At 39.0% G+C, this 24,449-nt stretch overlaps 1 long non-coding RNA gene across 1 annotated transcript in view; it reads left to right on the plus strand.

Moving 5' to 3' along the window:
* The window catches only part of LOC131273848 (uncharacterized), a 30,403-nt gene extending 8,420 nt beyond the window's left edge, over positions 1–21,983 (plus strand). The window contains exon 3 of the long non-coding RNA XR_009181016.1: positions 21,884–21,983. This is a non-coding gene — a long non-coding RNA (uncharacterized lncRNA). The remainder of the gene's footprint in view (positions 1–21,883) is intronic.
* The last annotated feature ends 2,466 nt before the right edge of the window (positions 21,984–24,449 follow it).

Here is a 24,449-nt window from a genome sequence, read left to right on the forward strand (position 1 = left end):
GTAAGTCATCTCTTCATGGGAAACTTTGATACTGTATTTGAAAAGGGTTGCATGCTTGTCAGTGTTGTGTACCAGACAACCTGTTCCTGTTGTTTTGAGGACTTGTTGCTTTGAAAGTGCCTTGCCTTGAGGCTAGAAGCAGTTCTTCTAAGTTTCAAACTCTTAAAAAATTAAAACCTAGACCATAAAACTTGGAAAGGACCTTGTTCCAGGAGTTTGAGTATCACCTGGGAGCTTCCTAAAACTTCAGACAGGGTATATGGGAAAATACACCTAATATAAACTATGCACTGTAGTGAACAGCTATATTTTAATATTCTTTCATTAGTTGAAACAAAGTTACCAAAATAATGCCAAGTTTCAACAATAGGGAGGTATATGGGAGTGTTGTATTTTTTACATGACTTTTCAGTAAACATACAAGTTCTCTAAAATAAAAAATTACAATAATTAAAAAATACACTATGCAAAGGAAAAGAACAAGACACAAAATACTACATATGGTTTGATTCCATTTCTATAAAGTGTAAATAAAAATTCATTTATGGGAGGATTGTGGGAAGATGGCAATGAACTTGCAGGCTGCCTGAATGCTCCCACAAAAACAATGGAGAAAGAGCCAAAAGCTATCCGAGGTGCTGCGCTGGGGGTCAGCAGATGAGGACAGTGCTACACAGCTCGCAGGAGGGTGAGGGACAGAGAGACAAAGTAGCTGAAATGACAAACCTGAACTACCATGTCCCCGTGGTGGCCAGGAAGGCCTCCTCTCCCCCACCTCCAAGATACTAAGCTCGGGTAAACCTCCTGGCTCAAGGCAGCTGACTGACGGGGAACAGAGCTCTTCCTCCCTGTTAGCTGTTTCAAGGGAAAAGGGAGGGGTGGTCGGGTGCTTTTCTTCAGTGAATTCAGCCAGCAGAGTCTGCTTTGAATCTCTGATTTGGAGATTCAGCACAGGAGCACAGGAAAGCCAATTCTGAAACATCTCCATGGAATGGTGCTCTGAGTACCACATCTGTTGGCTGGTCTGGAAACTGCACGGACAAAAACTGTTCTCGCCCTCTGTATCCAACCCCTAGGAGAAAATCTGTCCCACTACTGAGTCCCTGGCCCAATTCTGAAAACTTAAGCTGGACAGTTTTAAAGACTGAGAATAAGTTGAGCCAAATATAAAAGAAGAGCTGTGGGGAACAAGAAAAAACAATAGGCAAGTGAGAGGAATTAGCCAGAGAATTCACCGAAATATCGGATTCCTAGACATCAGCAAAAAATTACAAGCCATACTAGGAAACAGGAAGAGATGGCCCAGCTAAAAGAACAAACCAAATAACCTGAAGAGATACAGGGTTTAATACAATTAATCAGTGATAATCATACAACTCCCCTAAATAACTTCAAACATTTTAAAGAAAATATGATAAAGAGATAAAGAATATTAAGAATATTAAGAGAGCAGAAAGAAAAATTTGAAAGCCTGAAAAGAAAAGTAACAGATCTTATGGGAATTAAACACATGGTGGATGAAATAAAAAATGTATTAGAGGCACATAATATTTGAATTGCTTGAAGACAGAACTAATGATTTCTGAGACAGAACATCTGAACTGGAAAAGACAGGAGAACAGAAAGAGAAGGAATGTAAAAAAAAGGAACAGAGTCTCAGGGAGGTGAATGACAATGAGCACGTACAAACATTCGCATTATTGGTATCTCTGAAGGAAAGGAGAATGGAAAAGGAAGAAAGAATATTTGAAGAAATAATGACCAAAATCTTCCCAACCCTTATGAAGGACAAAATATCAATATCCAAGAAAGACAATGCACCCCAAACAGAATAAATCCAAATAGACCTACCCCGAGGCACCTACTATTCAAAATGCTAAACATCAGAGAGAGAAGATCCTGAAAGGAACAAGAGAAAAGCAAAGCATCACATACAAGGGACATTTGATAAGCTTAAGTGCTGACCTCTCATCAGAAACCATGGAGGAGAAAAGAAAGTGCTATGATGTGTTTGAGGCACTGAAAGAGAAAAACTGCCGGCCAAGAATTCTGTATCCAACAAAACTGTCCTTCAAAAATGAGGGTGAGTTCAAAGTCTTACAGACAAACAAAAACTGATAGAATGTGTTACCAAATGACCATATTTGCAAGAAATACTAAAGGAAGTGCTGCAGCCAGAAAGGTAAACAACTAGGGTGAGTGATTTGGAGAAGTGTTTAGAAATGAAGATTATTAGGAAGGGTAAACTAAAGGATAAGAAGACAGACAATAGAAGGATATGACAGCAGAGAGCCAAAGGACAAAGCTGATGAAGTAAGTAATGCCTTTACAGAAATAACATTGACTGTTAATGGATTGAACTCCCCAATCAAAAGACATAGACTGATAGAATGGATAAAAAAATATGAGCCATCTATATGTTGTCTACAGGAGACCCACCTCAGACATAAGGACACAACCAGGTAAAAAGTGAAAGACTGGAAAATAGTAACCAAAAAAAACCTGGAGTAGACCACATAAATGTAAAATAAGAACATTATAGTACATGAATAATAATTACTCAGTGCAACTGGCAAACTGTTCCTGTGATCAGTATACTGTAATTTTTAATATACAAAAAAAACCTTGCTTTTAATTGAGGAAGACTGGCAAAGAGATATATTTTTGCATACTTCCATTTTTCTTTAACCCTTCTGTAGCAGTTTGATATTGTTTATGAATTCCAAAAATAGATATTGGATTATGTTTATAAAGTGGTCTGTTCTTCTGGGCATATTATATTGTATTGGATTCAGAGGTTTCACTCTTACTTGATTAAATGATGATTAGGGCTTTTGATTAGGCCGTGTCAGTAGGATGTTGAGTTCCTACTCAACTCACAGAGAAAACAACAAGGCAGAGGAGTTAGTGGGAGTTTTGGAGCCCCAGGGAAGTACACACATAGAGAACAGATACATGAAGAAAGAAAGAAGGCTCCATTAAACATGGCAGAGGCATGGAAGAGAGATGAACTTGATAGTCTACAGCTGACCTTGTGGAGAGAACAGAGCAGCTGAGCCTGGAGAGGAATGAGCCCCGGGAGAGAGATGAGATTTATCTCAGCCTACAGTTGATATTGGAAGAAGCTGGGACCACAGAGCCCTTGCAGACGTGGGGAGCCATCTTGCTCCAACACATGGCAACAGTCTTTGGTGAGGGAAGTAACTCATGCTTTATGGCCTGGTATCTGTAAGCTCCTACCCCAAATAAATACCCTTTTATAAAAGTAAACAGATTTCTGTTATTTTGCATCAGCACCCCTTTGGCTGACTAATATACCTTTCTTACTCATACTCTTGTTCATACTGTTGAACAAGATTTTGAATTTTTCTGCCTCATAAAATTTCATGGTTAGCAAATTGTTATCTGCTGTAATTCACTTCCAGTAAGATATGAAGAATTCCCAAATAGGAATTTGATTATCTAGAAAAATTATGGCCTAAATGGAAATTAAATAACCAATAGTTTATTTCATTCTTAGAGATTATTATATCCAATAGTTAGAGCTGTAATATAAAAATTAGAATTGTTGTAATTAATTTCTATTATATTTAAATTTTATTTATATTTATAAATATTTGTTGTTATGCTATCTATTTTTTATAATTGATTATATTAACTCTAACCTGGCCTTGTACTCTCTTTTAAAATTTTTAATTACTTTCAATCTATTTTTCTATTTTACAATTTTACAATAAAGGACTTTTTAACAGCTGAAAAAAAGCCAATGATTATACACTTTCTATGGTTCATATGGTATGTGAATATATCTCAGTAAAACTGCTTTATAAACAAATAAATAATTGTGCAAGAATTGCCAGAAATAACATGTATAGCAGGGGAAACAGAGAGATTGAGAAGTGAGGAATTTTCTTGTTTGCTTTTTGTTTATTATTATTATTATTATTGAAATAATGAAAATGCTTTAATAATGACTGAAGTGATGAATGGACAACTATGTGATTATACCAAGTACCATGGTATAATCACTTTGGATAAATTGCTTTATTAATATGTATCAATAAAATTGATTTGTTTAAAAATTCATTTAGGGAAGCGGATTTGGCTCAACGTATAGAGCGTCCGCCTACCACATGTGATGTCCAAGGTTCAAACCCAGGGCCTCCTGACCTGTGTGATGAGCGGGCCCACGTGCTGTGCTGATGCGCGCAAGGAGTGCCTTGCCATGCAGGGGTGTCCCCCACGTAGGGGAGCCCCCTGCACATGGAGTGCACCCCATAAGGAGAGCAGCCCAGTGCAAAAAAAGCACAGCCTGCCCAGGAGGGGCACCGCACACAAAGAGAGGTGACACAGCAAGATGATGCAACAAAAAGAGACACAGATTCCTGGTGCCGCTGACAAGAATATAAGTGGACACAGAAGACCACACAGCAAATGGACACAGAGAGCAGACAACTGGGTGGGGGAGAGGAAAAAAAATCATTTATGGTGATGGAATTATAATAGATTAGAGGTTATGTATGACTGGGGAAGGACAGAGAGATTGAGAGGTGACTGCTAAGTGGTAGGGGGTTTTTCCTTTAAGAGTAATGAAATGTGCTGAAATTGATTTTGATGATGAATGCACAGTTCTGAAATTATACAAAAAGCCGTTGATTGTACACTTTGGATGAATCGTATGGTATGTGAATATATCTTAGTAAAACTGCTTTAAAAACCAACTAGAATATCAGACACCCCTCAACCAGCTGCATCACAATGATGCTCAGAAAGAAGATTTCTGCAGAGGTTACAGTCGGTTTAACCTGAGGCTCAGACCGACCTTCTCCTGAGGTCTCAACCCTGATGGAGCATGAGATTCCCTGGCCAGATGGGCCTGCTGCAGGGCTTCGATTCCATAATCTCTGGCGAGGCCTTTGCATCAGGAGTTTTCAGAGCCCACCAGGTGATTCCAGGTTTGAGACTTACAGATCTAGTCAAGCCCCAAATTTAACAACTGTGATATTCTAAGGCCCATAGGCGTCCTGCTGACAGAGAACTGAGGCTGGGCGAAAAGATCTAGACCCACAGCTGTGTGCTCAAGGAAGGGTCCAATTTCCAATGAAATCTTTCTTCTCTGGTGACTGTGATGTGGGGTCAGGGGTAGAGACTGAAAAAAAGGGCTGTGAGGAAATGGGAGAGCCAGGGCTTCTCCCCAGGTAAGGGACTGTGGGATGGTGGAGGTTGGATCACAGAATCAGTCTCGAAAGGGGCATTTCTCTCCGCATGATAGGGACTCCTGTCCAGGAAATGCCTCATCTCAGGAATTCTGGAGTTGTTCCTCTTCCATGTGGGCTCTAACAAAGGCCTCAGTAGATCTGCTTTGTCTGACTGACTGATTTATTGGTAGTTGATTCTGATTGAACGGTGAATTGATCCAGAGAGTTATTGGCTTCCCACATTGCATGATTTCAGTGATTGCTGTCTGGAAATCAGAAGAGATCTTCTTGTCATTGTAGTAGTCCTCAGTCTAGTTGAAACTAGCCCCACAGGGAGAAGGGATATGAGTCCATTTGAAAATGTGTATTGGATTCAGTATTTGGGTGGATCTCATCATGTATGGACCTACTTACCTGCTCAGCACCATGCCAGAGTCAGCCTTGGCACAGATCCAATCCTAGGTTCTACATGAGCAGCATTTTCAGGACATGCAGGTCAACACAGCCATAAAGAAAGGGGCTAATGATGAGAAGTCATCATTTTACTAGTGAATCTGATAGTTAGTTTGGGGGGGAGGGAATATGTCCCTAACAGAAGCACCTATTCTGTCTTTTGCATAGACCACTACCCAACCTACCAACATTCTCTGAGAAAGGATTCAGAACAAATGCAAGATCCATTTAATTTGTGTTGATATTTTTGGTGGCTTAGCGAAGCCACCCTAGAAGGGGAGGTAAAAATGCGTTCTCGCAATGAGAGGTAGAAACATGAAAGCTTAACAAGGGAAGGAGAGAATATTGTGTTAAGATGGTGGAGGAGCAAATTGCAGGCATCAGTCCTGCCACCAAAATAACTATGGAACTGGCAGGAACTGCCTGCATCAACTATTTTGAAACTCTGGAGTCTAGTGGAACACTTTCAGCATCCTGAAAAGGGCTGGATACAGAATCTGGTAGAAAAGGGCTGGATACAGAAGCTGGTAGATTTTGGTAAATAATAATGGAGTTGCCTTCCATGTACAGGCCAGCATTCCCATCCTCTGACCTCATGGTAGTAGCATGTGGCAGCAGTGGGGATGGCAGCCCTCTTCTCTGGTGTGACTTACTCATGCTAGGGTGGGCAATCAGGGCATTTTCCTCCAAAAACCAGGGGTGTGTCATCTAATTGCTGATCACTATTTTTGATTGTCAGGGTCCAGCACAGAGTGGCCATTGTTTCATACTCCACAGCCTGATGCCTAAGGACATAGAAAAGATTTAAAGACACAACTTTTTTCCCCCTTCCCATTTGGGAGCAAAAATAGTTTGTAAAATTCTCAAACTGACAACTTTAGCCCTCAAAAAACAGAAAATCATCAGTCTCTGATGAATGGGAATGTTCAATTTCAAGATTTACCACAGCACAATACTTTAGAATGTACAGTTTTAAACAAAAATTACAAGATATACAAATAAATAGGAAAGTATTAGCCATTCACAGGGAGAAAAATTTGAAAGAAACCATTAGTAAGGAAACTTGTACATTGGAACCATTTTTCAGAGTTGTTAAATGAACTGTCTTAAATACATCCAATGAACTAAATGAAACCAAGGACAAAGTAGTAAAGGAAATTAGGAAATCATCTAAATTATATAGAGAATGACACTATAAGAAACAACCAAACAAATTCTGGAGCTGAAACATGCCATTATTGAAACAAAAACCTCACTTGAGGAGTTCAGTAGCCAATTTTAGAATGTCACAGAGGATAGGTAAACCTGAAAATAAGAAAATTGAAATTATTGAGACTAAGGAGCAGAAAAAGTAAAGAATGAAGAAAAGTGAATAGAGCCTGACAGTTCTGTGGGATACCATCAAGCATACCAACATAAGCATCATATGAATATCAGAAGGACAAGAGAGAAAGGAGTATAAAAGAAGAAATAATGATCAAATATTTCTGAAATGGAATGAAAGACATGAATATACACATCCAAGAAGCTCATTGACTCTAAGCAGTACACTCGGAATCTCACACTGAGATTGTGTACTGAAACTGTCAAAACCCAAGGGCAAGTAATTTTAAAGCAGCAAGAAAGGCAATACAGCACATACAAGATTTCCTCAATAAAATTAACAGCCGATTTCTTATCAGAAACCATTGAGACTACTTGATGTCCTGAAAGAAAAATCTGTCAAGTAGGAATTCTATACTTGGTAATATTAGCCCTTGAGGATGAAGAAGTGAAGGCATTTCCAGATAAGCAGATGTTGAAGGAGTATATTACCAAAATGCATTCCCCTCAAGGAATGCTAAAGAGTCCCTTCAGGCTGAAATAAAAGGACACTAAACAGTAACTCAAAGCCATAAAGAAATAAAAGATATTTGTTAATGTAATCATACAGGTAAATATAAAGGCGGTCTTAGTTTAATTTTGATTTGTAACTCCTTTTTTTATGACTTAAAAGGCAAATGTGTAAACACTAATGAAAGCCATTTTATTGGACCCACAGTGGACAAAGATTTAATCTGTGACAATAAAATTGTAAATAGGTAGGGGCAGAGAAATATATAAGTGGATGCCTTGTACATGACAGAACCTAAATTGACATTATTCAGATTTTGTTGTTAACAAGTTTAAGATGTTAATTGTAATCCCCAAGGTAACTACTAAGAAAATAACAAAAATATATAAAGAAAAGGAAATAAGAATTAATTAAAGGGATATTATCATAGTTTCCAGGCTGCTATGGCAAACACACATAATGCATTTGCTTAAATAAAAAAAAAAAGGGAATTTATTGTCTCATAGGTTTAGAGGATGAATGTCCTGATTCCTCCTGGAAATGGTAGCATTTGGGCTGGCTGGCAATCTTTGGTTCCTTGGCTTTCTCAACACATGGCAGTTTCCTCATCTTTCTCTTCAAGGTTCTGTTGGCTCTTCCCTGTGGCTTTCTCTTTACAAGAACTCCAGTAATAGAATTAAGCCCCAATCTGATTCAGTTGACCATATCAAACAAAAATTAGTATATGAAAAGGTCCTATTCACAATGTGTTCACAAACACTGGAATGGGATTAAGATTTATAATCCTTTTTTAAAAAATTTTCCAGGGATACGTACACAATCTTCCACAGGTACACTATAAAAATCATCTAAATTTAATAAGATATTAATGGAGTAACTGAGGAACGAAAAACATCCAAGATAAAGAAAACAAAAAATAGCAGAAATAAACCTCTCCTTTCCTGTAATTACTTTAAATATAAATGCATTAAATTCACTTATTAAAAGGTAGATTGGATGAAAAAACCATGATCCATCTAAATACTGTCTACAAGAGACTCACATCAAATACAAAGACACAAAGAGACTGAAATGGTAAGATGGAAAAAACTATTCCATGAAAACAGTAACCAAAAGAGTTCTGAAGTGACTATATTATTGTCAAACAAGAGAGACTTTAAGTCAGAAATGTTTCCAATAGACAAAGAAAGACAGTATAGGTTGATAAAAGTTTCATTATAGCAGGAAGATGTAACCAAGGAAGCATACACCTAATAACTGAGCCCCAAAATATATGGAGCAAAAATGGAAAGAATTAAAGGTGAAAATAGACAATTCTACAACAGCTGTTAGTGACTTTAATATAATACTCTAATGAATAAAACATCTATATGTAGGATCAACAAAGAAATAGAGGCCTTGAACAATACTATAAGCCGATTAGAACTGACATATATAGAACACTCTGCCCAACATCAGTGGCATACACTTCTCAGTGTAAAAGAAACATTCTTCAGGATAGACTGTTAGTCTTTATTGATAAATTTATTTATTTAACTTATTGATAAATTTTCAAAGAATGAAATTATACTAAGTATACTCTCTGGTCAAAATGGAATACCAGTAGACATCAGTTACAGGAGGAAAGCTGATAGGTATAGGAATAGATCGAAATTCAACAACACACTCTTTGACAACAAATGATGAAATAAGAAATCTCAAGTGAAATTATAAAAATACATAGAGATTAAAAATAAAAATACAACATACAAAAACTTATGGGAGGGAAGCAGCTGTGGCTCAATCATTCGGGCTCCTGTCTATTATATGGGAGGCCCTGGGTTTGCATCCTGGGGCCTCCTTGTGAAGGCAGGCTCGCTCACATGCTGCGGAGTGCCTCCCAGCTGGCAAGTGGCCACAGAGAACCAACTCAGCAAGGTGACACAACAAAAAAGGGAGACAAGTAAAATTACAGAAGAGTGCGCAGCAAATGGACACAGAGGGCAGACAACCAGCAAGCTGTGGGGACTGGGGGGAGGGATAAAAAAAGCTTATGGGAGGCAGAAAGGGAGTACTCAGGGGAATATATGTAGCTTTAAATGCTTACACTTAAAAAAAGAAAGATCACAAAATCAATAAACCTAATCTTACACCTCAGGCAACTAGAAAATAAAATGAAACCTAACACTATCAGAAGGAGGGCATATAACAATTAGAGCCAAGACAACTGAAATAGAGAATAAAAGAATAGAGAATATCAAAGAAAATAAAATTTGGTTCTTTGAAAAATCGATAAAATTGAGAATATCCAGACTGACAAAGAATAAAAGAGATATGATGCAAGTAACTAAAGTCAGAAAAGAAGGTAGGGATAATACTACCACATAACAGAAATAAAAAGGTTTATAAGAGGGTACCATAAACAATTGTATGTTATCAAATTAGGTAACGTAGATTAAATGGACAAAATCCTAGCAACACAGAGACTACCAAACTGATTCAAGAATCAATAGAGAATGTGAATAGATCTAGAAAAAAGAAGAGATAGGATTATTAATTAGAATCTTCCCTACCAAGAAAAGTACAAGATCAAATAGTGTCACTGCTGAATTCTACCAAATATTTGAAGAATTAACCCGATCCTTCTCAAGCTCTTCCAACGAATTGAAGTGAGGGAAAACTTTCTAACTCATTGAATTAGGCCACGTTAATCTTATACCAAAGCCAGACAGAGATAGCACAATGAAAGGATATTACAGAGCAGTTATTTCTTATGAACTTGTATGCAAAAATTCTCAAGACAACACTGACAAACCAAATCAAGTAGTATGACAAAAGTGCTCTACACCATGACCAATGGTATTTATTCCATGAAGGCAGCGGTGCTTAAACATACAAGAATCAATCGGTGTTATAAGCCACTTTAAAAGAATGAAGGAAAAATCCCGCATGATCATCTCAATTGATGCTGAAAAGACATTGGACAAAATCAAACATCCTTCATGATAAAAATACTCAGAAAAGTAGGAAGAGATAAGAACTTTCTCAAAATTATAAAGGAGTATATAGCAGTTTGATATTATTGATGAATTCTAAAAAGAAATATGGATTATATTTGTAAACTGATCTTTTCCTCTGGGCATATTAGATTATACTGAATTCATAGGTTTACTTGATTAAGTAATTAAGTAAACCTCTTGTGCCAGTAGGGCATTGAGTCCCCACCCACAGATAAAAGGCATGGCAAGGGACAGAGTTAAGGGTTCTTAACGTTGGAGTTTTGATGTTGGAGTTTGATGCTGAAGCCTTAAGCTGGAGCCCCAGGGAGACAGAGCCACTTGTCTATTAGTCCACAGCTGACCTTGTGGAGAAAACAGGAGCTGCACCCAGAGGAACCCAGGGAGCTTGAACCTTGGCAGACGTCGGCAGCCATCTTGCTCCAACATGTGAAAATAGACTTTGGTGAGGGAAGTAACTTATGCTCTATGTCCTGGTATCTGTCAGCTCCTATCCCAAATAAATACCCTTTATAAAAACCAATCAATTTCTGGTATTTTGCATCAGCACCCCTTTGGCTGACTAATACAGGGTATTTCTGAAAAAACCTACAACTAACATCATAATCAAAGGTGAAGTAATTAAAACTTTTCCTTATGATCAGGAATAAGATAAGATGCCTGCTATCATCACTGTTATTCAATGTTGTACTTGGTTGTAGCCAGAACAGTTAGGCAAGAAAAAGAAATTAAAGGCATCTATATAGAAAATTTCAAAGAATGTACAAGAAAACTACGTAGAGCTAATAAGAACTTCAGCAAAGTTCCTAGGACCAGGATAAACATGCACAAAAAATTATGTTGTTTCTATATACCATAATGAACAATCAGTAAAGGAAATTAAGGAAATAAGTCTATTTATGGTAACATCCAAAATAATTAAATACTTAGGAATATATCCAAGGTCGTGCAAGACTTATACAAGGAAAATTGTAAAACATTGCTGTAAAAAATTAAGGAAGACATAAACAAATGGAAAACATTATGTGCTCAAGGGTGGGAAGACTCAATATTGTTAAAATGTCATTACTATCCAAAGTACTCTATACGTTCATTATAATCCCTACCAAAACCCAAACAACCTTTTCTGCAGAAATAGAAAAGCCAAATATCAAGTTCATATGGAAGGGTAAGGGGCCCCAAAGAAACAAAGACCAATTTCAGACAGAACAAAGTTGGATGATTCATACTTCCCTATTTCAGAATGTACTACAAAACTACAAAAATAAAAACAATGTGGTGCTGGCTTATAAAAGGATATATAGAGGGAAGTGGCTGTGGCTCAATCAGTTGGGCCCCCGTCTACCATATGGGAGGCCCTGGGTTTGCGTCCCAGGGTCTGCTTGTGAAGGCAGGCTCACCCGCACGCTGCGGAGAGCTGCCAGCCTGGGTGCCGCGGAGTGCCACCAGCTCACAAGCACCAGAGAGAGCCAACCCAGCAAGGCGACCGAACAAAAAGGGAGACAAGCAAAAACACAGAAGAGTGTGCAGCAAATGGACACAGAGAGCAGACAGAAAGTAAAAAGCCACAAGGGGCAGGGATTAAAATGAAAAAAGGATATATAGAACGATGGAATAGAAAGGAGAGTCTAGGGATAAGTGCATACACTTATGGTCAGTTGACTTTTGACATGGATGCCAGTCCTCTGAATGGGGGAAGATAGACTTTTTAATAAATGATGCTGGGACAAATGAATATTCAAATGAGTGAATCTGAATCCCTACCTCTTGCCTATATCAACATAATCTCAAAATAGCCTAAATATAAGTGCTAAAACCATAGTAATCTTATAAGAAAATGTAGGAGGAAATATTTAGGTTTCTTTTATTAGGCAATATGTTCTTAGATATGGCAACAAAAGGATGATTGACAGAAGAAAACTGTAGGTAAACTGGCCTTCCAAAATTAAAAACTCTTGGGAAGCGGCTGTGGCTCAATCAGCTGGGCTCCCGTCTACCATATGGGAGGCCCTGGGTTCGCATCCTGGGGCCCCTGAAGTCAGGCTCGCTAGTGCACTGCAGAGAGCTGCCCGGCTCACAAGCTCTGCGGAGTGCTGACTCAGCAAGGTGACGCAACTAGAAGGGAGAGAAGCAAAAACACAGAAGAGCGCACAGTGAGTGAACACAGAGAGCAGACAGCGAGCAAGCCTCAAGGGGGGAGGGGAAATTAAATAAATAAATGCAGACACAGAAGAATGCACAGCGAATGGACACAGCAGACAGCATGCAAAAAAAAAAAAAAAAAAAACCCCAAAAAACCCCAAACCACCAGGAGTAAAAAAAATAAAAAACTCTTGTCCATCAAAGGACATAATCAAGAAATTGAAGAGATAACCTATAGAGCGTGAGAAAATATCTGGAAATCATATATCTGATAAAGGTTTAATATCCAGAATATATGAAGAAATCATACAACTCAACAACAAAAATCAAACAATTCGATTAAAAAATGGGCTAAGTCTTGAATAGAAATTCCTTCAAAGAAGATATACAATGACCAATACGCACATGAAAAGATGCTCAACATCATTAGCCATTAAGGAAATGGAAATCAAAACCACAATAAGATACCATATCATGTATATCAGCTAATATCACAAAAATGAAAACAAAGTCATTGGCGTGGATGTGGAAAAATTGGAACCCTCGTGCATTGTTGGTAGGAATGTAAAAAGGTGCCATGGCTGTGGGAAACTTTGGCAGTGCCTCAAGAAGTAAAAACATAAAATTATCACACAACACAGCAATTCTCCTCCTAAGTATAACCCCAAAGAATTGAAATAAGGTACTCAAACAGATACTTGCACACCAATGTTTATAGAAGCATTATTCACATTAGTCAAAAGGTGCAAACAGCCAAGGTAGTCATCAACTAAAATGAATATATAAAAAAAAATGCACTATATATATAAATAAAACAATGGTGTTTTATTCAGCTGTAGAACAGAATGAGGTTCTGATACTTGCCACAACATGACTAAACCTTGAAAACATTATCATAAGTGAAATATACCAGATACAAAAGGACAAAAGCAGTATGATGTCACTTATATGAGGTCACTAGAAAGTGAAAATAAATATAAGCCTCCTGACTTCTGGAAAGATGGTGGACTAGAAAGACACAGATTCTCTTTTCTCCCAGAAGATTGCTAGAGGACAGGAAGAAACAGCCTGGAAAAAAATGTTCTAGGGTTTAGGACACTAGAGGAAGGGTAGACAATGCCAAGAAGAGAAAAAAGCAAATGAAAAAAAATCACGATGGCAAAAGTGTGAGTTAAAAGCTGCAGCTGTGGGAAACGGCTGTGGCTCAATCAAATGAGCTCCCGTCTATCATATGGGAGGCCATGGGTTTGTGTCCTGGGGCCTCCTTGTGAAGGCAGGCTCGCCCACACACTACATAGCGATGCCTGGCCTGCAGATGCTGTGGAGAGCTGACTCAGCAAGGTGATGCAACAAAAAGAAGGGAAATAAGCAAGAACACAGAAGAGCCCTCAGCGAATGGACACAAAAGAGCAGACAGCAAGCATGCTGCAAGGAGGGGAGGGAAAATAAAATAACTAAATACAGACACAGAAGAATGTACAGCGAATGGACACAGAGACCAGACAGCACACAAAAAAAGCCATGGAAGGGGGGGTATTAAAAAAAAAGAAAAAGAAAAAAAGAAGCTTCAGCTGCCAGCATCCTCCCCCACCCTACAGACACTTTTGAGTTCTCAGGCCTTGGGGCTGGACAGACAAAAGGGGACTCCGGCTGCTGCAGACAAAGGGGGTCCTAGGAAATGGGGGAGAAAGGAACACAGCCTAAGGCTGACTCAGCTTTTTATCCACAAATTTGGTCTGTCTCCCACTAACCCTTACAGACACCACTGTTTGTCTTGAAAGTTGTCATGAGACAAAAGAGATCTGACCCTCTCAATCTCCCTGTCTACTGACTGGGACTGGTTGCTGAAGACACAGAAGGGAGTGGAAATATTTCCTACCCAGGGAAAGGGAGGGGGCTACCAACAAAGGTTGGAGAACAGTCCCTGCGAAAGTCTGAATTACAATTCTCTTAGCCTCCAGGCAGGATTCTCCATCACGTTGATCCAGTCTGTGTTGCAGTCAACACACTCCAGCCAGGCTTTGAACTGAGAGGGCTGCAAAGATCACCATCTGCTGGTGGACCAAGGAATTGAATGTGAGAAAATTAAAAGTAAATAAGTGTGAGAGAGGTTTTTGCAGCCTTTACAGCCTCCCCCCCCCCCGCCCCCCGAAGACCTTTGGAAGCAGTTTACAACCTATTACTAGGTCCAGGGCCCAGATATGAGCACTTAACAGGGACAATCCTAAAGACCCACAATAGGATGAACCAAGAATCAAAAAACAACAGTAACAAAAAGCTTCCCACCACAATATCCCTATGACAGAGAGAGAAATATCTAGACAGCAAAAAATTATGAGCCATACTAAGAAAATAGAAGAAATGGCCCAATCAAAGGAAAATATCAAAACCCCTGATGAGACACGGGATTTGAAAAGAATAATCAATGAGATTTATACAAATTTCCAACATCATATTAATGAGTTGAAAGACAATATGGCTAAAGAGATAAAGGACATCAGGAAGACACTGAATGAGCACAAAGAAGAATTTGAAAACCAGAATAGAAAAGTAACAGAACTCATGAGAATGAAAGACTTGATAGGAGAGAGAAAAAACACTAGAGGCATACAATAGCAGACTCAAAATGAGAGAAAAAAGAAGATGTGATAAAGAACACAGAACAGCTGAAATGGAAGAGAGAGGAACACAGAAAAGAATGCAGAATGTTGAGCAGGGCTCAGGGAGTTGAATGAAATACAAAATGCAACAACATACATGTCATGGGTGTTCCAGAAGGAGAAGAGAAGGGAAAAGGGGCAGAAAGAGTATTTGAGGAAATAATGGCTGAAAATTTCCCAACTTTCATCTAAGAAAGGAACTTACATGTCCAAGAAGCACATCGTACCCCAATCAGTATAAAAGTGAGTAGGCCTATCAAGAATAAAGGGAAAATTCTGAGAGCAGTAAGGGAGAAACAAACCATCACATACAGGTGACGCCCAGGAAGACTTAGTGTGGATTTCTCATCAGAAACCATGGAGGTGAAAAGACAATGGAACGGCACAATTAGGATACTGAAAGGGGAAAACTTTCAGCTGAGAATTCTTTATCCAGTATGATTGTCCTTCATATATGAAGGCGAGTTTAAAAAATTCACAAAGAAACAGAAACTAAGAGAGTTCATAAAAAGAATCCACCTTTGCAGGAAATATTAATAGGAGCCTTATAGCCTGAAGAAAAAGACAGGAGAGAGAGGCTTGGAGAAGAGTATAGAAGACAAGAATAGCAGAAAGGGTAACCAAAAGGGTAAAACAATAGGCAAAAATAAGATGTGACATGAAAACCAAAGAAGAAAATGATGGGAGTAAATAATGCATTTACAGTAATATCACTGAATGTGAATGGATTAAAATTCCCCAAGCAAAAGATACAGGCTGACAGAATGGATAAAAAAACATGAACCATCCATATGTTGCCTAAAAGAGATTCATCTTAGACTGAGAGATATACACTGGCTGAAAGTGGAAAGTTGGAGAAAGATACTCTGCAAACAGTAACCAAAAAAGAGCAGGGGTAGCTATACCAATATTGGACAAAACAGACTTTAAATGCAAAAAGTTATGAGAGATTCAGAAGGGCATTATATGTTATAAAAAGGAAAATCCACCAGGAAGATATAACAGTCATAAATATCTATGAACTTAATCAGGATGCCCCAAAGTAGATGAGACAAACTCTGGCAAAACTGAAGGGAAGAATAGATATCTCTACAATAATGATCGGAGACTTCAACACCCCCTTCACATCAACTAGACAGAAGATAAACAAGAAAACAGAGAACTTGAACAATATGATAAATGTGTTAGATCTAACAGACATATACAGGACACTGCATCCAAACTCAGTGGGTTATACATTCTTCTCAAGTGCCCATGGGTAGACCATATATTAGGGCACAATGCAGCTCTCAATAAATATAAAAAGACTGAAATTATACGAAGCACCTTCTCAGATCATGATTGAATGAATAAATAATAGGAAAAAAGTAGATTCACAAATGTGTGGAGGCTGAATAGCACACTCCTAAATAATCAGTGGGTCAAAGAAGAAATTGCAAGTGAAATCAGTAAATATAATGAGACCAATGAAAATGAGAACACAACTTATCAAAATTCATAAGATATAGTGAAGGCAGTCTTGAAAGGGAAATTTATAGCACTAAATGTTTTTTTTAAAGAAGAAAGAGCTAAACTCAAATATTTAACTGAACAACTACAGAAACTATAAAAAGAACATCAAACCAATCTAAAGAAAGCAGAAGGAAAGAAATAATAAAAATTAGAGCAGAAATAAATGAAATTGAGAACAAACAAACAAAAACAATAGAGAAAATAAACAAAACCCAAAAGCTGGTTCTTTGAGAAGATCAATAAAATTGACAAATCCCTGGCTAGATTAACAAATCAAAAATGAGAGAAGATGCAAATAAATATAATCAGAAATGAGAGGGGTGAAATTACCAATGACCCACAGAAATAAAAAAAAATCATAAGAGGATATTATGAGAAACTGTATGCCAACAAACTAGACAGCCTAGATGAAATGGACAAATTGCTAGAAATGCCCAACAAACCTACACTGACACTACAAGAAATACAAGAACTTAACAAACCAATCACATTTAAAGAGATTGAATCCATCATCAAAAATCTCCTAGCAAAGAAAAGTTTAGGACCAGATGGCTTCACAGATGAATTCTACTAAGCATTTAAAAAAGAATTAACTCCAATCCTGTATAAACTCTTCCAAAAAATTAAAGAGGAGGGAAAAATTACCCCACACATTTTATGAAGCCAACATCACCCTAATATCAAAATCAGATAAAGATACTACAAGAAAAGAAAATTAAAGACCAACCTCTCTCATGAATGTAGATGCAAAAATTCTCAACAAAATACTTGCAAATTGAATCCAACAACATATCAAGAGTTATATACCATGACCAAGTAGGATTTATTCCTGGTATGCAAGGCTGGTTCAACATAAGAAAATCAATCAATGTAATATACCACATTAAATAATTGAAGGAAAAAAACACACATGCTAGTCTTAATCAATGCAGAAAAGGCATCCAGCATCCTTCTTTTTGATAAAAACACTTCAAAAGATAAGAATAGAAGGAAAATTCCTCAATATGATAAAAGGCATGTACGAAAAACCCACAGCCAACGTCATACTCAGTGGGGAAAGGTTGAAAGCTTTCTCTCTAAGATCAGGAACAAGACAAGAACGCCCACTGTCACCACTGTTATTCAGTGGTTATTCAGTCTAGCTAAGGCAATTAGACAAGAAAAAAAAATCAAAGGCATCCAAATAGGAAAAAAGGAAGAAAAACTCTCACTGTTTATAGATGATATGATCCTCTACTTAGAAAATTCTGAAGTATCCATGACAAAGTTACTTGAGCTAAAAAATGAGTTTACCAAAGTGGCAGGATACAAGATCAACATGCAAAAATTAGTAATGTTTTTGTACACTAGTACTGAACAATCTGAGGAGGATATCAAGGGAAAATTCCATTTTCAGTAGGAATTAGTGTAAGCAAAGAAGTACAGGATTTAATTCAGAAAATTATAAAACAATGCTAAAAAAAATCAGTGAAGACCTAAACAAATGGAAAGACATTCCATATTCATGGATTGAAAGACTAAATATCATGAAGTCAATCCTACCCAAACTGATTTATAGATTTAATGCAATACCAATCAAAATTCCAGCAGCCTACTTTACAGAAATAGAAGAGACAATTTATTTGGAAGGGAAAGTGCACCCAAATAGTCAAAAGCGTTCTATAAAAGATAAGCAATGTGGGAGAAATTTCACTGCCTGACCTTGAAACATATTACAAAGCTACAGTGGTCAAAACATCATGGTATTGGCATAAAGATAGACACATTAATGAGTGGAAGAGAAGTGAGAGTCTAGAAATCACCCGTCACCTCTATGGCCAGTTGGTATTTGACAAACCTACCAAATCCTGTTAATGGGAAAACAGTCTCTTCAACAAATGGTGCTAGGAGTACTGGAAATCCATAACCAAAAGAATGAAAGAGGATCCATATCTCATTCCTTATGTATGGATCAAAGAGCTGAATATAAAAGTCAGGACCATAAAACTACTAGAAGAAAATGTAGGGAAACATTTTAAAGATCTTGTGGTAGGTGGTGGTTTCTTGGACCTTACACCCAAAGCAAGCACAACAAAAGAAAAGATAGATAAATATGGGACCTCCTCAAAATTAACACTGCAAAGAACTTTGTAAAAAGGTGAAAAGGCAGCCAACACAATGGGAGAAAATATTTGGAAATTATATGTCCAATAAGGGTTTAATATCCATGGTATATATAGAGATGCTACAATTCAACAAAAAAAGAAAAATGACCTGATGAAAAAATGGGCAGAAGACTTGAATAGACATTTGTCCAAAGGAGAAATACAAATGGCAAAAAAAAAAAAAAATTTTTTCAACATCATTAGGGATTAGAGGAATATAAATCAAATCTACAATGAGATATCATTTCCCACCTATCTGAATGGCCTCTATTAAAAAGACAGAGAACTACAAGTGTAGGAGAGGATGTGGAGAGATAGGAACACTTATTCACTGTTGGTGGGAATGTGGAATGGTACAGCCACTGTGGACTGTTTGGCAGTTCCTAAAAAAGTTGAATATAGATTTACCACATGACCTCATAATACCACTACTGGGTATATACCCAGAAGAACTGACAGCAGTGACACGAGCAGACAGCTGCACACTGATGTTCATGGAGGTGTTATTCATGATTGCTAAAAGTTGGAAATAACCCAGGTGTCCATCAACTGACGAATGGATAAACTGTGGTGTATACACATGATGGAATATTAGGTATCTATAAGAAAAAGTGAAGTCGTGAGGCATGTGGTAACATGGATGAACCTGGAGGACATTATGTCCAGTGAAGCAAGCCAGACACAAAGTGCGGAATACTGTATGACTGAGCTATTATGAACTAAAGATATCGTGTAATCTCATGAAGTTAATAACTTGAATATGGGTCACATGAAAATAGAATGAGTTTAGAGAATGGAAAACTGAGGGTTAACTTGTGCAGAACTGGTAAAAAGGATTTCTTGGGAAGTGAATAGAAAAAGCGAAAGCACAACATAATATTTGTAACTAGTAGTGCCTATTAAATGTGTATTAATACTATAAGATATTAATATAAGACAAAATACATTATGCTAAGTGAAAGTAACCAGACACAAAGTAGTGCCAATTGTTTGATTCCATTGATATAAAATGTAAATATAAGTCAATTTATAAAGATGAAATTAGGTTAGTGGTTCTGTAGGGCTGGGGAAGGACAGGGATTGAGAGGTGACTGGTAAGGGGTGTGGAGTTTTTCTTTTTGGGGTAATGAAATTGTTCTAAAATTTTTTATGGTGATGAATGCACAACACTGATTATACTAAAAGCCACTGATTTGGATAGACCATATGGTGTGTGAATATAGCTCAGTACAACTCCTTAAAAATAAATAAATAAATATGCAAGAATAGCCAGAAATAGCAGCTATGTATAACAGGGGAAACAGAGAGAGATTGGGAGGTGGTGGATTTTTTTTGTTGGTGTGTTTGTTTTTTTGTTTGTTATTATTATTATTGAAATATTGAAAATGCTCTAATAATGATTGAAGGGATGAATGTACAACCATATGATTATATAAAATACCATTGATTGTATACTTTGGATGAACTGTATGCTTTATTAATATGTGTCAATACAATTGATTTGTTAAAAAAAAGTGAAAATAGGCAAAATCCTAAGAGAGAGAAAGCAAAATAGTGGTCACCATGAGAATGGTGATGAGGTGATGTTTCAGGTACAGCAGGGAGCCATGTAAAATGACACCTTCCTACCAAACTGAGAGGGAAGCGTCAGACCCAAGAAAGACCTGGGCAAGTCCAGCCTGGCGAGCAGAAGAGCGGTCAACAGGGCCGGTCTGCAGGGCCGTACTTGGGGACACTCCGCCCACGGGGATAGAGCCACGCCTGGTGCTGGTGAAAATCCTCTCCATGCGGGAGGAGAGCATGGTGCTTCCCAGCTTGGGCCGCACTTGCCACCGAGCAGGAGGGGTCTTTTATACCACAGCGATCCGTGCAGGTGGGGAGGGCCGTGGGGGGGGGGGGGGGAGGCCAGGATCACAGAGTGCGGTGCTCAGGGCAGATGATCCAGGACCAAGGACGGGACATGACAAGGTCCCAGCAGGACAGAAGTTACACCTTCCCAGGAACTGCTGAAGCAGCGATTCCAATGTTGTTATGAGGTTTAAGTTACATCTTTCTATCAATAAGTAGGGGATTAAGCAGTTCACAAATCAGCTTATTTTCAGAGTTTCTGAGAGAGAAGTCTGAGCATACTTACCAGTCATGAGCTCACAGTTATTGCTCAAGGCTTGCTGTGTAACTATTAAGAAATGGAATGCTGAGTAAAAGCGGAGAGGCTGGAAGGGTTGTGGGAAAAAGGCAAAACCATATATGCATCAGGTGAGGTGGGCAGCTGTCGCCCAATTGATATGCGTTTCTGTTTGGGGTGATGAAAATATTCTGGAGATGGAGCTTGGTGAGAGTTACACCACATCGTCAGAGTACTTAACGCCACTGAATTGTACACTTCAGAATGGATAAAATGATTTCACGAAATGTACATTTATATCAGTAAAAATGTAAAACAAAGGTGATGAGAAATTAGTATATATTTTAACGAATGGGATCAAGTGCAAGTATGATAGCAATGGTTTTTTATAAACAAAGAGCTTTCTGGGCTCCTAAAATCTGTTATGCTTCACTTCTATCTCCAAAATCTCCTCCCAGTTTTTCTGGGACAGCTTGGGGAAAGTCACAGAGAGGGGACCAGAATGCCTACAAAGGCAGGTAGGAAAATTATGACCCTAAACACCATGAGATTCGGGGCAAAGTCTCCAGCCAGGTACAATTGATGGGCAGTGCTTACAGTACAGGACATCTAGTGCAATTGCAGTTTTTCAGAAAAAAGATACAGGTAGGCAGAGCTTCCCTTCCCTAGACAAGATATTTTAAAACATAAATCACATATCCTTTGATAATGTAAAAATATCATTTATTCCCTGTATTCTCACACAGCTCTAGGAACTTACAGAGGAAAGTACTCAATGCTGCATTGCTGGTATTAACAGCCTTTGCTTCCTTCCTTTAGATCAGTTTCTAGGGCCCCTGTCCTCTAAAGTTACATTGAACCCTACATTTGGTAACACTACAACTTCAGCAGCTGAATCAGCTACAGAGAACATCATGAGACCAAGCAAGTATATGTTTTTACTCATAAGTACATGTATTTCTAAGGGCCTATTTATTATACTGAGTTTATTACCTGATCATTTTACCAATCTATGGAAACAACAAATTGAGGTACAAAAGAAAGAAATGTCCACAACAGCCTTCACCAACTATGGAAGTTTATGGTCTACAGCAGATATCTCAGTGCTATTGGGTGATCCTTGATGTGCACGTGTCAGGCACGTTCTCGTGCTCTAGTGGAGGTTCAGCGGTCAAGAGCCACCTTTGCTAGTTCCTGGTAACCCCAGCCTTGGCCAGTGGAATGACTCTCAAGTGCACATGGTAGTTCAATGTGCAAGTGTGCCCCGGTCACTGTCAGGACTCAGGGCAGCTGGCCTTCCCATGCCCTCTCATCACCTCACCTTGCTGGCATCAGTTGGGTAAGTATATTTGCACAGAGAAGGAAAACAGACTCTTGGCTCTTGATTTTCTCTGACCAAAATTCAGAGAAAGAAATGGCCACCTCTGGAAAAACATGCAATTGAGCCCCAAAATACACAAAAAATGACAAGGAAAAGCTTTAAGGTGGATATATGTGAATGAGGAAGACGTTGAAGAAGAGTTACTAGTTTTTGGTGAAAAGGCAGGCTTTTGTGGCATGCTAAAATAAGAGATGATGAATAAACAGACTTTCTAGCCAACCACCATTGCTACTGTATTTTATAAAGAACATGATCAGATAAACATGATATTTTCCTGCATCGTTTTGATGGTGGTCTAGTTTGTCAGGGCTATCAGAACAAGCACCACAGTCTGGTGGGCTTAACCCAAGGACCTGATTGCCTTACAGCTGCTGAGGTCACAAGTCTGAAGTCCAGGTCCACAGGCCGTGCTTTCTCCGGGATCTGTGGCCTCTGGTGGTGGCTTGCAGGCAGTCGCTCTCAGGCTGTCTTGTTTGTTCTCCAGTGGCTTCCACCTCCACATCCAAATTTCCTTTCCTTTGTAGGATTCAATCATATATATTTTTTAAAGATTTATTTCTCTCCCCTTCACCATCCCCCCTGCCCCATTGTCTGCTCTCTGTGTCTATTCACTGTGTGTTCTTCTCCGTCTGCTTGTATTCTTGTCAGTAGCACCTGGAATCTGTGTCTCTTTTTTTGTTGTGTCATCTTGCTGCATTATCTCTCCGTGTGTGTGGTGCCACTCCTGGGCAGGCTGGACTTTCTTTCATGTAGGGTGGCTCTCCTTGAGGGGCGCACTCCTTGCGCGTGAGGCTTCCCTACGCGGGGGACATCCCTGCATGGCATGGCACTCCTTGAGTGCATCAGCACTGCACGTGGGCCAGCTCACCACATGGGTCAGGAGGTCCCGGGTTTGAATCCTGGACCTCCCATGTGGTAGGCTGATGCTCTATTTGTTAAGCCAAGGCCTGCCTTGATTCTGTTTGGCCTCATGTGAATGGGATCCTCAAAGACCACCCAGTGTTTGGGTGTGCTTGTGTCACGTGGAGAGGGGCTTTGCTCTCCAGCAGTGCCTTTTTCCTTCCTAGTGTTTCATCATGCTCCCCGGGAGGCACAGGTCGACCAGTCCACTTTTAGCACAGAGCAAGTCTGATGGAGTATACCTATACTTAATGACTCACCAGCGTCTCCCAGCGGAAACTGCACATTTTGACCCCTGGCTCTTACACCAAGTCCTCCTACCGGTTTCCCTGATGGTTTGTGGCTGCCAGGAGCACAGGTCACTCAGTGTCTCTGCAGATCCATCAGTGAACTAGGTGAAAACCAGCTTGGTCACTTGTGTGTTGGAACTTGGCATCCTTGCAGACCCTTCTTGGGTGGTTGTGATACCCTGGAGAGGAAGGTGCTGTGGCCCCACCAACCCCGTTCTTTAGGAATAGATTTCTCTTCCCTGGTCAGTTTGGCCCTTTCTTGGAGGCTGGAATAAAGCCTTGGTCTTGACCTTGCATCAAGAATGTTGCCCAGGACACTGAGACATCATAACCTTCATGACAACCCTGAAAGTAGTGCTTAAATATCCACAGGGTGCTACCATCACTTAGCATAGTTGATTCCTACCTATGATGAAGCAATGTGAGTTTCAGCACCAGTCTTGAAATTAGTACGAGATCCTATGATGGGTCGATGATCACCTCCATTCCCCTTTACACCTTCATTTCTCATCAATAAATGACAAAATCAGAAATTCCTTTTCCTTAAAAGCAGATCAAGTAGGGGCAGACTTGGGTCCTCTGAGCCCCTCCCAAGTACAGATCTACTGGATGGATGAGTGCTAGAGAATGCAATAGCATTTTCCCTTTTGCAAAACAAGAAAGCCACTTATATGCAACATGGTCAAAGTCACCCCTTGTTGGCATCATTCCTTAAGAAGGAGCACATTTCATTTTAAACAAAACTGAGATGGGGGTCATATTGCCTGCTCTATCATTGTAGAGGTGTGAACCTAACAATCTTGGAACCAGCTTT

Source organism: Dasypus novemcinctus, chromosome 17 (genome assembly GCF_030445035.2).
Source record: "Dasypus novemcinctus isolate mDasNov1 chromosome 17, mDasNov1.1.hap2, whole genome shotgun sequence".
NCBI classification, from domain to species: domain Eukaryota; kingdom Metazoa; phylum Chordata; class Mammalia; order Cingulata; family Dasypodidae; genus Dasypus; species Dasypus novemcinctus.